Source organism: Lates calcarifer, linkage group LG6, assembly GCF_001640805.2.
Source record: "Lates calcarifer isolate ASB-BC8 linkage group LG6, TLL_Latcal_v3, whole genome shotgun sequence".
NCBI classification, from domain to species: Eukaryota; Metazoa; Chordata; class Actinopteri; family Centropomidae; genus Lates; species Lates calcarifer.
Window position 1 is genome coordinate 25,837,571 of NC_066838.1, and position 17,441 is coordinate 25,855,011.

The 17,441-nt window shown below is 39.5% G+C and overlaps 1 long non-coding RNA gene across 1 annotated transcript; it reads right to left on the reverse strand.

The window, feature by feature from the left end:
- Nucleotides 1–4,802: 4,802 nt before the first annotated feature.
- Nucleotides 4,803–16,760, reverse strand: LOC127142594 (uncharacterized). The gene is made up of 3 exons (XR_007813467.1): nt 16,687–16,760; nt 16,080–16,192; nt 4,803–5,082 (listed from the first exon to the last, which is right to left on the reverse strand). It is a non-coding gene; the product is annotated as an uncharacterized LOC127142594 (long non-coding RNA).
- Between the last annotated feature and the right edge of the window lie 681 nt (nt 16,761–17,441).

A 17,441-nucleotide genomic window follows, 5' to 3' on the forward strand; every position in this document is an offset into this window, starting at 1 on the left:
ACAGATGGGCAGAGAGCAGCAGCGTCGCACTGTGAGCCGAGGCTTCTGGTGACCCTCCTCCAAAAGAAGAACTGAGACACACACTGGCTGCTGGAAGAAATAAAACAACACAAACATAAAACAACTGCTGCAAAAATATCTAAATGATTTTCTTTTGTTCACTACACGGTTTCCCAGGATCAAAAACACCAGAGTTAACGATCAAGATGTTAAAACAAGATGGTCTTTTTGTCTTAAAAAAAAAAACAATTTCAGTTTCCAGCAGGAAAGAATTGACGTGCAACTATGTGAAACTCTGCTGCCTTTTTTTCTCCCCTGTCAAATTTTACCCACCATGCACTGCACACTTGGATTATTTCAGTCTGTCTTATTTTAGCTGTTACAACATAAGTTCCATGCAACAGGTTAAGTTTCGTTTCTACACCAAGTCCTAAATACAGCAGGTGTAAAAGTGATTCTCTAAAACAATTTGACATAGTTGTTGGTGGCTCTTTTGCAACATGGAGAAGAGTCAAAGTCAAGACAGCTCCCAGCGTCAAAACAACAACACACCACAGTATCAGCACAATAACAACACACGCTGACAACCAGCTGAAAGACTCAGTTCCGTTTGTCTCCTCTTATCAGCACGAATATCACAGTGAGCATTTAGTTTCAGAGTGATCCTCAGAGTGTTGCTCAATCAGCAGTCAGCGCATCAACAGATATCACTACATAAAAACTGATGGTCTTGCAGGGTTATCAATAGCACAGAATGAAAACTGTTCGGACTTTTAATGTCCAAGTCCTTGGTTGGCGAAGCTATTATATTTGTAGAGCTGGATCATCTGTTACTCTACTCATAGGGCCATTAGCTCAAAGTAATCTTTGTAACAACATAGACTTGTAGTCGGAAGATGTCTTTTGGGAGTAAATAAAGTTATCTTCCAGCAAAATGCACCTGAGTGAGGTGTTTCTCAGCTTGAGGGCGACAAACTAAAATCAAAAGAAAGTAAGAAAGGAAATTAGTTTGAATGTACAAATATAAAATACAAACAAAATATAGAAATCTGCAAAATATTTTAGAGCACTTGCACATGATTCTCTGGATCCTTTGAAAGTTTGCAAAAAAAAAACAACACAAAAACAAAAATAAACAGATGTATTTTTTAAAATGCTGATTGTCATTCGAGTGCTTTTCATGAGCTCCAGCACCTTGAATCTTGCTTTTCAAGTAAAACTGCTTGGTAACTGGATGTTATATAAGAAGGAATTATTAAATAACTCAGATCAGAGGTAAGCAGCTTTCACAACATGCATAAATATGGGACTTATTTGGCAACAGCATCCATTTTCCTTGTGTTAACAGCCGCTATCAAATATATGGTAATTTACTGCAGGTGTGAAAGTAAGTTTTCACTTTTCCTACCAGCTGAGCTACATACAGAAGTGTTTGTCCAATATCTACTATCTTTCAATACAAAATATAACAGTGGGTATCTTTGTACTGCTGTATCATCTTGGTGATTTGCTGCAGACAGCTGTCTTATAATGGGACACAAGATACTAACATATACAATGTATGTGTGCGCATCTTCTTTTACTGGTGTGTTTATGTGTTCACATTTCTAAAAGTGGGTTGCTGTGTATGAGGGCTGTTATAGTGCCTCCTTGGAGAACACGTGGTGTCAACACAGTCTCACACACATGTATACACACAGTCTCTCTCACACTCACACACACACACACACACACAGACCCAGCAGCTAAAACACAACAGCCCCTATTGGTCTCCAGAGAAGTGCTACAGAGAGACAAAGAGAACAGAGAACAGCAGACTACAGAAAACATGTAACTGCAGACCTGTCATGGTTAAAATACACACATAATAACATGAACACTGCTACAGTATAATGCATCTAATAGAACACAAGCTGCCTCACAAATGACTGTGTAGAGCTGACACAGTTTAAAAAAAAAATCCAAGCAAGAGGACATCACAGTCCCAAAGTCCCATCACACACTGTGACTGACAGGTTGCCTCTTTTGGGGCATAAGGCCCCACCTGGCACGGTCTTTAGCAGCTAGATGCACCTTGCCCCATGAGAGTCCCACCTGCCACACCTCAGCCTTCGTTGTCCTGCGCCAGGTGGCCTGAAGTCTCGTCTTTGTCTTCTTTCCAAACCACGAGTGTTCCACAACCTTAACCACGGCCATGAACGCCTCGTGTGGATCGTATCCGAGGGTAGTGTCTGGGCACCGCTGGAGAAAGTGGACCACAGCAGCGAAGACTACATCAAGCTCCTTCTTCATCTTGGGGGAAGAGGAAGGAGTCTGAAATCAGGTGAATGGTAATGAACGGGCGTTGGACAAGTTCAATTCCATGTTTGGAGGTTGACCGCACAAAGGCCAATGTTGTTCCATTTTCCAGATATATTTTCAAAGATCATATTGAGAGAAAATAGAGCTTTCTGTGTGTTAGTGTGTGTGTGTGTGTGTGTGCATATGTTTTTCAAACACATCTGAAGTTGACCTGAGTCCAAACTGGGCCGTTATGTTTGTGTCTGTGTGTCTTATCTGAAGGCCCCTGGCTTTCCCCGTAGGAATAAGGCGATGGAGAGAAAAAAAGAGAGAAACTCGACCGAGAGGATGAAAATAACTTTCCACCATGGGAAGTGAAAGTGTGTTTCAAAACACTCTCGTCTCTCCTCCCGCTTCCCCCCCTTTTTTTTCTCTGTGCCGTTGTCCAGGAGGCCAACGTTTGCCCGTCGACGGCAGCTGGTGGGAAACCAACTGTTGTTTGAGGAGAACTGCTTTCAATACAACCACCTAAGAAGTTAATACCTTTTAAAATCGAGTCTTTTCAAGCTTGTTCTAAATTTAAGGACAAGAGATAAACAGCAGTCAAGATTCTGTCCTTTAAAATATGATAAAACATACTGAAAAATATTATAAATGTATAAAAATCACATTTAAATCTAACTTCATTTTGTGGTGCATGTCGGAGCAGTCACATTTTCTAAAAGTGTACATTTTAAATTCAAGAATACAGCATGTGATAAATATACATATACTGCTATGTGAATGATGAAAAGAGCTGATAATTCATATATATATTCAGCAATAAAGTATATTAAAAGTCTGGTATGTTCCACAATAAATTCTATAAATATTATATAATGTATGTATTTCAATAAATTGGATATGTATTTCCAGTGAATAAGAGTGGATTCACGTTGCTGCACTTTCTGCTGCAGCTTCACAAAGACGCTCTGCTCATGTATCCTTTTCCATCTCACACTGCAGGTTTTCTTTTGATTCTTTGGTTCCACAATCATCAAAGTTTTGGCCGGGAATATTTTCTGTCACTATCTCTGTGTGTTTTTGCTTTCTGTCCATCCAATTTCATCCACAGGTTTCTCGGACACAGCCAAGAAACCTGCCCAGGGTTGTGCCTCTTGGATTTCCTTCTCTGTGAAACTGTCCTCTTCTTCTTTTTCTTCCTCTTTCTACTGTTTGACACACACACAACCAAGTGTTGAAATCTCCTCTAAGATTTTGCTGAGGCCCTGCAGAGGACCAGAACTGTCCCAAACCAGGATGAAGCTCGAGAGCAGTTTCAAACCTACACTGTAAAGCTACTGAGTGGCTTACCTAATATTATTAAAATACTATATATTTTACAATAAAAGTGCCATAGAGGTAAAAGCACTGGCTCATTCATGATATACGACTGATCACACTTCAAGAACCGAGTTTTAAATGATCCCAGTCATGACCTATTTTGAGTTTTGTGGGTTAAAGAGTCCCACATGTTGATCCCCCCTAACAGAAAAAGCCATCTGTCCAAATGAGGATTTACTGAAGGCTGCCTTACAATCCCCGGTGGACACACCTCATGTTACTGAGCCAGAAACCCTGAGAGGAGCCACCAGGTCACTGAGCACCTGAGCAGCCTTGTTTTTTGTTATAGAACAAACTAACAGACCGAGGGAGTGGTATTCAGCAGCTCCTGTGTTCTGCTCAGTAAAATTACTGTTTTTGTCAATGGAGTCTGGTACTGATATATAGTGATGTTTCCTGTTAAACAAAGAGCAAGATCTTTGTCCCTATCAATCATTCACACCCAAAAACACTGGAAAATAAAACCCAGGTTCAAAAATTCTGGAGTTCTCCTTTAAACCTGCTCCAAAACAAATAAGGATTTAATCTGTTGTCTATAAACCAGCAGCCAAAGATAGATACTTCATTTACTGCTGCCCTTTGAAAACACAGAGGCTTTTTGTTGTCTTTGGCTTTTTGATACTTTGTTATGCTAAGCTAAGCTAACTAAAAGCTGGCTGTAGCTTCATATTTAGCATACAGACATTAGAGTTGTCTTGATATTCTCAATGCTCAGTAAGACAGCAAATTTAAAAGCCTTTAAATCTTTCCATCATTCTGTCTGCCGCTTGTTTTCCTCAGGGGACAGATTGTCCAGGCACCCCAGCTACAACATCTTATTGAACTTTGTTGGTAATGTATCTGACCTTTGGGGCAGTCAGAGATAGTTGTGTTGTCCTCTGCTCATAAAGAGATGACAGTGGTGACGGGTGAAGAGAGCACCACCCTGCCTCACTCAGCCCTGATCTTTTTCTGCTGCATGCATAGAAAAAAACTCCTCGTTCTGACCCAGCAATGACCAAACAACACACCCCCATCCACACACACACACACACACACACACACACACCGAGTAATGCAGCCATACTACTGCGTGCCTAAATGAACATTCAGCCTGCACACAGATGCATATGTGCTCACTCTTATGCACAAAACCATATGTATGTATGCATGAGCTAACACATGTACAACATGGCTGGGAATGAGTGTGAGAGGCTTCACGCACATATGAATGCTACACACACAAGACACACAAACAAGGGCTGCAGAGACAAATCAGCGAGACCCACCTTAACACACAGATATGGACACACACACACTCACACAGGGCCCTGGCTGCCTTGCCTGCTCGGCTGGCTGGATCTCTCGGTTGCCATGGTGCCAGTCAGCTGGAGGGAGTGCGAGTGGGCGTTGAGGACGAGGTCTGCTGCTGACTCCTGCCTGGGACACACACACACACACACACACACACTATATCATACACAAACACTCACAAGCACAAAAACACACAGAGGCACACACATGCAGATCAAGGCAAACACACACACACACACAGTGCCACAGTAATGTATGCAGATATATGAACAAACATGCATGTACAAGCATGCACGCAAACGCATGTGGGCTACCACAGAGAGACGCATACACACACACACACACACACACACACACACACACATACAGCTCATAAACAACTATGCCAGGCGCACACACACAAAAGGAGGCAGAAAACAGTACGACTCGTGCACAAAAACACACAGAGATCTGCAAACATGCTCACACACACCCACCCAAACACACTCATGAAGTGACGGCATCACACACACACACACACACAGAGAGAGAGAGAGAGAGAGAAAATAAAACAAATATTCCTCACAGTGAATTAAGCCGCTGACGTGCTGCTGGTCAAAGCCACCTGATACTTTACAGTGCTGATGCCTCTGTATGTAACATCTAAACATGACCTAAAACTAATCCTGATTCTGATCTGCCAAAAACCAAGTCCATTAACTTACCCCAGTGACAAAAACACTCACACACTTCCCTTGACTTGTATTTTGTGTCCTCTAATGGTCAGATAACATTTGCCTCTAGTGCTGTTTCCTTGTCAAGTACAAGTGACACATGCTCAGTTTTTACATCATTACAATAAGCTACTGCTCCTACACCATCTACATATTATTTGCAGTAAGGAGTTACTGTTACCTGTGTATCACGAGGCCACGAAATACTAGAACACTAAACCAAAAACAGCAACTAACAACTTCCTCATCAAATAACGCGTTAATTATCTTGATTAATGGATTTATAGATTTATCATTTGTCTATAAGATGTCAGAGAATCAAGAATTTAGTCCATGTTGATGCAGCTCAAACCCAAAGATATTTAATTTACTGATAAAAATAACTCACATTTTAGAGATCAGAATAAAATAATTTTTGATTTTAGCTTTAAAAAATGAAAAAATAATTGCAGATTTTTTTCTGTACATTGATTCATACATTAATGAGTTGATCATTTTGGCTTTAAAAAATAGTAAATGCTGCTGCTGGACGAATAAATTCGTCATTACAAAACTCGAAAAACCCACTGAAGAGCTCTTGATGGAAAGTATCTGTGAGATATTGTGTGATTTCATGAGAGGTATTTGCAAAGGAATTAACCTCTCATCTCTCACTCATGATTCCTGTTATTATTATTTCATGCTGAAAAAAGGAAAATTGTTTTTTTTGAGGGTTTTTCCAGCTCAGTTATTTCAGTAAGGTTTTCATTCACTGGACTCAGTCATTTGTGTGAGCAATAGGCATTTTTCTCTGATAAATATTTAATTTGGTGACTAAACACTTCATGTCTACAGTAAATAAAACATGTGAATGTGTTATGAACATTTCTTTCTTCACATTGGGAGGTATAATATCTTCAATCAACAGTCACTTATTTCAGGTTGCGCAGACTGAATTGAAAGGAAAGGTTAATTATTTAATTACTATACGTCTGTTAGTACAAGAGATATGAGGATGGATTAGATCCACAGATCAGTTCCAACATGGATACATACATACATACATATATATATATATATCTATACTAACAGACGTGTTCAAGGTCGACTCAGTTATGAAAATCAGGAGAGAGAGAAGAAAAGACGACACAGCTCTGACACATCCTCTCCATGAGACAGATTATTTTTGATTATTAAAAAATGGAACTTGCTCAGTATTTAATTTTTTCATCTTATTAGTAAAAATGTTATTAAAAAAAAGCAATATATCAAAACTCTGGGTAAAAATCAGATTATGAAGATAGCATCAGCAGCACAAGCTTTCTTTACTTTTTTCCCAAAAATCATTCTGACATTTATCTTTACTGTTTGTAGTAAATTCTTACTCATCACTTTTCAGTCTATTCTTAATTAATGGCTCTTCTTGGCATGCTCTTCGAGTTTAACTTTTTTATTTATTGATATCTGCATCTTAATGCATGTCAAACAACTGCTGATGTTCCTATCCAATAAAAAACCTACAGGTTGTGTTTTAGAAAAATATTACAATCCTGTCAATACACCAGAACAAAACAAAGGAAAAAATATATCATCACCTTTAGGAATCCTTTTACAACCCACCTGGACAACGTTTAAATGCATCACTAACAAGTGTGCTCACACTTTGGTGATGCAGGATTCCTACTACAGTGATAACATGTAGGTTTTTGTCATGTTACATCTCCTAAGAATAACAGGACAGAGGTGGAAAGATATAGAAACACTGTTAGACACACTCACCTGTAACATGACGTCACAGGTCTAAGCATGCCTAAGGATGGCAAATATGAAAAACACCTGGACAAAACAGTCATACCTGCTGTTGAAAAAAACGATTTATACATAAATACAATTACTGTTCATTACAAACACATCAAAATATCATTATTAAACACTTGTCAGCATAGCATAACATACACCAAAAGCAGGACAAACTATTCTTTTAAAATAAACATTACACCCTTCATGAAGGTAGGATTTACCACAGAACTGCTGCATTATTAGACTGCGTCGTTACAGCAAGCTGTACCTAATAAACTGCAACAAGACAACTTATGTGAGAATCTGTGCTGTTTTTGTGTAAAGATTAACAGCTGTTGTCAGGCTGGAACATTGGAGTAATGTTGGAAAGAAGTCGTCAGTGGAAGATTGATGATATGTCAATTTCATTAAAACAATGTGAGCACTGCAGCTAACCGTTAATTTTTCAATTCCGTGATTATTAATCCACCTAGTGTCAAAAAATAGTGACAAAATGTTCAACACCGTTTCTCAGTCTTCAAGTTGCTTGTTTTGTCCAACCAACAGTATAAAACCCAAGACGTCTGATTTACAGTGATGAAAAACAAAGAAAAGCAGCAAATCCTCAAATCTAAGAAGCAGAAAATGTCTTGTAATCTTCCTAAAAAATGGACTCAAACCATGAGTTCATTTGGTGCATTACTGCAGGCTATACATGTAATGTTTACTGTTAGAATTTAACACTTTATCACCTCCTTCATCGTACTATTACAAACATCTTAAGCATTTAAGTTCCCTTCGTTGTCACTCCTCCTCTTTCATAGCCACTGATAAAACAGTTTGTGTGCATAATAGTAAGTTGGATCATGAGCTTCATTGTTTCTCACTCTCCTTCCCCATCAGTTCAGAGAATAGATAAACCACAACCATCTGGTTATGCTCAGATAAGCCCTGTAGATGTGTTGGTAGTTCTGTCTTTATGTGGTCCACAGCTTAGACTACACACACTTACACTACCTGTGCAGCCCACACAGCTTTTAGAAAATGTGACAACTCTTAAATAAAAACCTCAAATCCCCAGAGAGGAGTTGGCCTCTGGGGGATTAAGAAGAAGAAATGTTGGGTGTATTTTTCACATCATATTTAGTGGGTTTTCTCACATGAATGATGGTGTAAACATACAATCTGTATACATAAAGAGCAGCTTTCAAATGCATCTTTAGTATGATGTCTTTTTCAAATGTATCCTGGCTTAAAAAACCATGATCAACACATCTCTTCCCTTTCATGTGCATGTTTCTTTCATGACTGAAGTGTAGGAAAGTGGAAGCATCAATACAAGCAGGTGGCTTTTAGCTGGATTCACCTGGTTGTTCTGTACAGATTCAGTGTGTATATAAATATACCACGACTGTAGTAGGGAAAGAGTAAATACATTGACAGAAGAAATGTTGACAAAAAGCTCCATGGCTTTGAGTTCTGGTTTCACTAACAGTTATTGGAGAAAGAAATTTCATCCACTGAGTTAGGCAGCGATCAGACTACACAGGTGAAACCTACACAGACAAATTGGACAATTTAGCCTTAAACCAGAAAACTAGGTAAACTATCTGCTATTGCTTATAGTCCACAGAAATCCTGCTACAACAGCCTCTGTGGGCTTTATTTTAACAGCGCGTGGAGCAAGCACATTTAGGTCAAATCCAAATCCACTTTTGCTCATTTAACAGCTAAAAAAAGGTTACAGTGCCAGATGCATGGTTATAAAGGGTGGTGCTTAGTCTCTTAATTAATCATGGGTATGTTTTGGGTGTAACATGCAATAAACTAATCAGAGCCATCTCCCATTCCCTTCAAAAGCAAGGTGAGCCTGCACCTTGGTGGATTGCTATTAAAGAGGCACATGTAGTTCAGCATCAGGTCTTTTAGAGTCCTGTGTGTTGCTGTGCATCTGTGTGTGTGTAGCAAGCAGAGCCTCAAGATAACCATGCCCTAACTACACTCCTAGCAAAGACACTTGTGCTGCACTTGGTGCCACTTTGTGCCGGGTGTAAGACACGGTGTAAGACACGGTGTAAGACACAGCTCCTGAGAGTCATAATGGCTGAAGTGCACTAAAGTAACACTGATCTGGCCAACAGAACATGTTACCACATGACATTACACTACACAAAGAACCTGCTTTTTTTTTTTTTTTCCCTGAGCCATCTGTGTCACATCACCTCTGCGTCAACATACTGCTCCCTTTCAAATGCATGAGTGAGCTGCATTTTTCCACACAGTGCTGTTCTCTCTACACAAACCCAAACATACATCATAATTACAATGAGGCCTTATCAAAGAAGAGAGTCCACGTAGCATTGGTGCTGGTTACACAGTAGTTAAAACAGGCTTTACTCTATATGCAGAGCATGATTACCACTGTGCTGCAGAACATACACACACACACATATATTAATATACTGCTTACATTAATATGGATCTTTTTCAGTCACACACAGCAGTAATGAGCCGCCCTGTGTAAAGCATCCTGTGTGGACTGTTTTGCCTCCACAAATGCAGCTCGCTGTTGCAGTGTGACCCCACCTACTGGTAACATACACACATGTAACCAAGATGCACACACACACACACACACACACTGACATTACTGAACACATAAATGCCTTATTAAAACGAGTTTTCTTCACCATTCAAAAGTAAGAGCTGAACTCATTATGCTGTAATTTCCGTCATATCTGAGTGTGAGAGTGCACATTTCTTACAGATACCTTCACACTCACACAGATCCCCATAGTACACACACACACACACACACACCCTCCCACACACATGCATACACGTATTAATGAGCTTCCATATGTAAAGCATGTTTATTCACCCTATGGAGACTGCTCTGCGTTTACGAATGCAGCCCGCTGCTGGAGCGTGACTTCCAAAGATTTCCTGCCTGCTGTCAACACACACGCAACACAGACCTCTACAAACACACACAGAACAGGATTAACATATACACAGTTTACTGCCTTTTACAACGAAAAAATATATAGTTTTTTTCACGACTTCATCTTGTTTTTTTTAGCTGTGGTCATTATTCACTTTCTGGCAATTTAGCAGCAGAAAAATCAGAAACCAGACAGGATTCAAAGAAATCTGGCTGTAGATGTTTTGTTTGGTTCACAAAGTGCCTGCTTGATCCCTGATGTTTCTGATTTGTAACAGATAACTGATTTCATATTTAATTTATTCTTCATTTATTATATGAATATCTGCAACCCTGTTTATTGCACTGCTGCCTGTCCTAGCCTGGACATTCTTGTAATCTCAGTGAGACTTTCCCTGAGTAAATAAAGTTTATCTAAAACATTTTAAAAATTCCAGGTTTATCCACATTCATGTAGACTACACTCAAAATCTTCATTATGTTATAGAACTGAACCATGAAGTGGCTCCTCAAAATCTAATGGGGGGATTTCTATAAGATTCACTTTAGTTTTCAGTCATAAATATGTAGCTCAGAGTTAAACAGACCTTCACAGACAATGGGGTTTTTTTCTAGTGGAATATTCATGTCCGGAAACTTCAATAGTAACCAGAGGAATAAAATATTCTCAGAGCTGATGGAAACGATGGTCAGAAACAAACAAACAAACAAAATAAATAAATAAATAAATAAGCCCAAGGTTGTAAAAACTTCCTCATATGTCGTTCCCTGTACCGGACATGTCAGTTTTTCCTTGCTCCATTTAAGATAATATTAAAAATGTCAAACATTACTGAGTTCTAACTTCTCAAATGTGAGTATTTACATTTCTTATTAATATAGATAACCAGGCTTTTTATCAAATGGACTAATATGTATTTTTAAGTGTAGTGAACAGGGTTTGTAAGATCTAAACTAGTAATAATAGTGTTTGTACTGTAACTCTCAAGCTTGAGTGAGGACGTACAGGAAACTGGTGCTGCATAGGTTTTTAATGACTGTGTGACTGACTATTTTTTATCATAAATTTTCAGCTGCTGTGGTGATTCAGTCTTAAGAACACGTCTATTCGGAATGGCATTACTGACATTATTTTCTCCTTTTTAAACGAATTAAACAACTTATTTCATTTAAACCTGTACAGAATGTTTCCTAAATAAAAGATATTTTTCCTTTCTTTTATGAGTTGTGAGTCATTTTTCACAAAGTCCTTGTTTCTTCATCCCTGTCACTATATTTAAATGTTTCTCATTAATCAACAGCGCCCTCTAAAGGTGAGAGACATGCTGTGGCTCAATGGAGAAAATAACTGTTGAGCTTCTTTTAATCTTAGTTTGTGATTTTGTCTGATTATGTGAAAAGAATTTCTTTGGTTCTTACTCTTTAAGACCCTCGAAACACTGAGAGGTGGTTTTTTTAAAGGACGGGTGCTTGGATGAATAATGACCTGGGCTCTGTTTGATGACATCATAGTCTAATCCCTCTCTGTTTGGTTCCTGCGGAGGAGGGAACAGCGAGTGTTTACATTTAAATGAAAATGAACAGGTCATTTTCTGATTATTCATTCAGAGTTTGTATGAAACAGTATGTGGCGCTGACTGAAAAAGTATTAGTGTTTATGTTAGCGGGTTGTCTGTGAATACATTAGCACCCAAGCTGACAGACACACACAAACACACACAGTGGAATGCATGCAGTCATTCAGACGCACGCACACACACTGAATCACAGCAGCCTTTCGTCGGGTACTGATAAGTGTTAGTTCACAATTAATGGGGTCTTTTTTTACAAATGAGGAACTGAATCAAGGAGTGGAAGAAATGAAGAAGGTGGGAGGGCAAGATGGGAGGGGGAGTGCAACAGTTTAAAACAAGCATCGTGGGTGGGTTAGAAACAGGTTTGATTATTAATGAGGTATTAATCTCTCTCTCACACACACACGCACACACACACACAGAGGCAGTATTCTCCACAGGTGAAGTGAACGCTGCAGGTTTCATGGTCAAAAAACAACAGCCTGAAGCTGTTAACAGGTGTGTGTTTGTGCAAGTGTGTATGTGTGTACCTTTGTGTCAAGGCTCAACCCCTTCCTCCCCCAGCAGGAGCTGCTGCTGCTGCTGCTGTGTGCTGGGTGGGGGCAGGAGGAGGGTGTGTTGGGAGGCATGGGGCGTTGGGTACTGGAGGAGAGGGGGAAGGGGGGGCTGCCTTGGGATAACGTTATCCCTGTGTGTGTCTGTTGGGGTGTGTGTGTGTGTGTCCCTGGGACAGGCCCGCCGTGGCTGGATTGCCACACACAATAGGATGGGTATGGTTGCCAAGGTAACCCCATCAGCCCAAGCAACCGTGGCAACTGGTAGCTAAGCAACAGGAGCCCAGCAACAAAATGGAGAGGGGGGATTAGATAGGTACCTCTGAAGGGGTGAAATTACGGGCTGCTAAGTGTGTGTGTGTGTGTGTGTGTGTGTGTTCAGGGGGAAGGGAGGGGTGTTATTAAGCTCAGGTTATGTTCACATCAGGAGGCTGAACATCAGAATTTCTTCCTCTAAACAGAGAGAGGTTCGCCCACTTTACAACACAAGTGGTAACGTTTACATTTATTCATTTGGAAAAAGATTTTCTCCAAAGTAACAAACAAATGAGCCTTTGACAGGTAGTGGAAAGTAACTAAGTACACTTATGCAACTACTGTACTTAAGTACAGTTTTGAGTTGCTTGTACATGTGTATATATAGTTTATGCATATGCTCCATGAACTAATAGAAGAAAATACTGTACTTTTTACTTCACTACATTTAGCATCTACTATAGTAACTAGTTCCTTTGATATCACACACAAACCATGATCAACCTGTTGTAAAAACCTATGCTGGGATTTACTGCATATGAAGTGATCACGTCCTGATAAGAATTATAAAGTTAATAGTAACTTAAGTAAACAAGAGAGCAAGAGAGCCACATAATATTTAATGTTGCTGCACAAAAAATCTTCTGTGCTCAAATTAGCTTCTGTGCTTTAAAAATAAAAATGCATCTTTTAGGACCATGTTGAATAGTGAGAGCTTTTATTTTTGATACTTTACGTACGTTACCACTTAAAGCATGTGGTGTTGTATTTATCTGCAGAAACCCTGCCCTTTGCTTGTATTTTCTAATTTTCTTGTTATTTTCCTGTCTTCTGAGCTGCAACCTTTGGGCAGTGGGTGTGTATGGGCAGGCTGTGAGCGACCAGGTTACATCATTGTTGTCTCAGTCTTTCTCCTCGCTCTCTGTCGGTGTCAGGGATGTATAAAGAGCATTTGATTGAGGGCAGAGCAGAGCCTTGGCTGCATTCATTCAAAATCCAATAGTGTGGCATCTTCCTGCAGAGGTGTGCGGAGGTGTGGGCCTGTCTGTCAATGCTTTAGAACATACCCACTGTGAAACCATCAGAAAATAATGTTTCAGTTCTCTGATTCACTGCTTCCCTCTCTTCATTCACTCTCTCTCTCTCAACCAACAAAGCCTGTATATTATGGAGGATCTGAGTACTTCCTCCACCTCTGACCTTCAAGAGTAAGTGCCTCAACATTCACGTCCATATTCCACCAGACAGTGTTCTACAAGTGCCACAAGGCTGCAGGTGCATGAAGTATCATTTAAGTACAAAGCAAACAATTCATTTCTTTTTCTTTTTGAGAGAGAGCGATTGAGAAGGACTGAGAGAAAACATTTGAACTACAACATGGTCTCGCTATGAGTTTTATTCTGATCTTGGAGAGTGATTAAGCCACATGAAGCCACATTATTAAACAGAATGCAATTGCAAGTCGAATGGAAAGTGCTCCAAATGAATAAGGGTAGTATAAATATAAAAATAATAAAAATGATTTGTCAACTACATAAAACAGCTCAATACACAGCCTCAAAAAACACCTTCTAACCCTCCCACTACTACACTCAGCAATGTCATATAAACAACAGCAGTTAATAAACAGGCAGGCAGCTCCAAGTTCAAAACAAGTAAACACACTTCGCAATAGCCAGGCCATCGAAACCAGCTGCAGACAGACAGACATCAGTTAAACTCCAAAATAAGACACAACAGTGGTTTAACAGGGCCAGAACAGCACTAATACTACAGCACTATAGTGAAACAGACACCCTGGAAAACTGGTATTGAAAGCTGCCATCTCTCTGACGGCAACTACAGATCAGATGGTGTATTTTGGGTCCTGAAAAATTCCAGATTACAAGAAGAGAGAGTGGCATTCAGTCTACCTGGATTCTGGACTTAAACCCACAGATATTAGTTTGCCAATAGGAAGATGAGTTTCTCTTATCTCTACTATCTACTTGTTTCTACCATACACAACATCTATCTTGCACAAAGCTGTTAAACTCTCTCTCTTTGTGCATCTTAATCCACAAATAATTTAGGTTGGATCCCCTCCCTCCAGGACTGAGGCAGCACTGGAGTGTGTCGCCCAGATAACGACTTCTGTGTCTGGCCTGGCCAACAGCTGTGTGCCCCCTGGTCCTCCACACACACATATATACACAGACACACACACACAGTCTGTGATGTGTACACATCCACACTGAGGGATGTGGAGGTTGTGTTGTGTGTGTGTGTGTGTGTTTGTGTGAAAGAGTCCCCAGAGCATTTGTTTGCGTAGGAGGCAGTTTTCTCACTGTTTGGGGGCAGGAAGACATTAATTACAATCGGCAGAGAGCGAAACCACTTTCTCAGTAAATCCACATAAGGAAGAGCTGCATGAGTCGAGACAAGGCCACGTTTATCATCAAGACACACACACACACACACACACACCACACACTTCCACACTTTACATTGTCATTTCCTTCCTCTAACTCTGTATGTTCAGGTGCAGTTCCTCTCCTTTACAGCAGAGGGTGGTCTAAATCAGGTTCTTCCCACTACCACAGCCTCATGCCTCATGTTCCTAAGGAAAAATAAGTATGCTCTTCTACTATCATGTAGAATGTACTGCTCACCCATAATCAGAACTAACAAACTGCATATTGCTTAATATGCTAGAATCTCAAATATCACTCCATCCCTCTCCCCTTGGACAAGAATCCACTTCCTAACAATGGTGCAAGAAGTAATTAGATCTTTTACTTGAGCAAAAGTATTTATACCACTACTCAAAGTGCCAAAAAATATCCTCTGTGACTAACACATATTATATCATTACATTATTGTTCATGTTAATGTTACTTATGCAGTAATGTATATTGTAGTTGATTCAAGTGGAACTATTGTGTATAAGGCTGCACCTAATGATTAATTTATTATGGATTCATCTATGACTTGATTTGCAAAAGTTTCCAATAACAGTGAGAAGTTTCCATCATAATTACCCAGAGCTCAAACTGCTTGTTTTGTCCAACAAACAGTCTAAACCTAAAGATTCGAGTTACTAATGGTTAAAGAAGTGAATCATCACCTTTGAGAAGCTGGAATAACAGCTGTCATTTAGTACTCAACTTGTACATACTTTTGGGTAGTTTGATTTATAACAAATGGTTTTCTACACATGAATCAAATTTGTATTTCAATACAGTCCTTGAATAAACTAAATACTAAAATGTTCTTTCTACCACTGCCTCCTAAAGCACTGCATGTACTGTAATAACAAAACAGAACATGTGAATAATCTACATACCAGAAATTTCAGCAAGCCAGGCTCTTCATGAACGTTTTGCAGACGGCCTCAAACCTTCATTAGAGTCCGAGCATTTTCACCATTCCCCGCACTGACAGAAAACGTGCCACCACCTGAAAAACAAAGCCACACTGGCTTTCAGATATTCAGCAGGTGTGACACCACCAGGAAGGTCCTTATTTACTGTTAGCATCACGATCACAGTCGCTATTTCACGACAGATTAAATTAATCCCACAATGATACAAACATCCACGGAATAGCACTTGTTGGCCAGTAGTTGGTGCTTTAACGTTAGCCATGAGCTTTTGTTATGTTAATTTTTAGTTATATTCACCAGCTAAGTTTTGCTTATAGGACCCCCCCTATTTAGCATGTGTTAGCTTTAATTAGTATAAACGCTAATGTAGCTATAAGCAGATACATCGGTGCTAGCTTGAATGTTAGCTAGAATGTTAGCTAACATTTGCAGTAGCTCCGCCATATTGTTGAAGGTATTTATTGCATTTTTTCAACTTAGTTTAAAGAGTAACCCACGACTAACTACTCTATGAAAATACTAATGGACTACTCATCTTTCTTTTGAACATAAATGATCATTTTCTTACTGTACTCTTCCTTTTTCGTCCGTTTGAATCACGTGCGTGACTGCCAAACACAGGTGCTTTGATTTGATTGGTTCATAGCCTGCAGAGGCCATTCTAAGGTACGCCATTGGTTGAGGCTTGTCCAATCAGGGTCGTTGTAGGAAAGACGTAATTTTAACACTACTGTATACCAGGTTATGCTGAATTTAGCTTGTAGTTTCTGTGTTTCGACAAGACATATTTAATGCATCTGTAATTATTTAGATTAAAGAAATATGCATGTAATATTAATTAAAAATAAAGTTAGTTAATTCAGCAATTAGGTTCATAAAAATAAGAATTTATATACAGTCATTGATCAGAACTCTCTGCTGGATGTAGCTTCTTCAAGAGGTTTCTCTGTAATGGAAAACAAGAGTGACAATATATGATTTGCAGTTCTGAAGTCAGGCTTCTCCGTTTATATTGGCATGTTAAAAAAAAAACCTGATCATGGCCAGGATGCTTGTGCCTATGCAAACATACTCACTTTAACATAAAACCATCATTTATGACAACAAAAGAAAAGGACGTAATCCTAATCCAAAAGCCAGCAAACTGAAGTGAAGCCAACATTTGCAAATTATGCCCTGAGGTGACACTATTCATAGTTTACCTAACAGTAGTCAGAGGGTGCCAGAATTCTCAGACTGACATGCAACGTATCTGTAACTTGTTTTGAATTGCATACTATTGCTGTAAAACTTAAACTCCTGTGGTTAGGAGACATTTGAGAA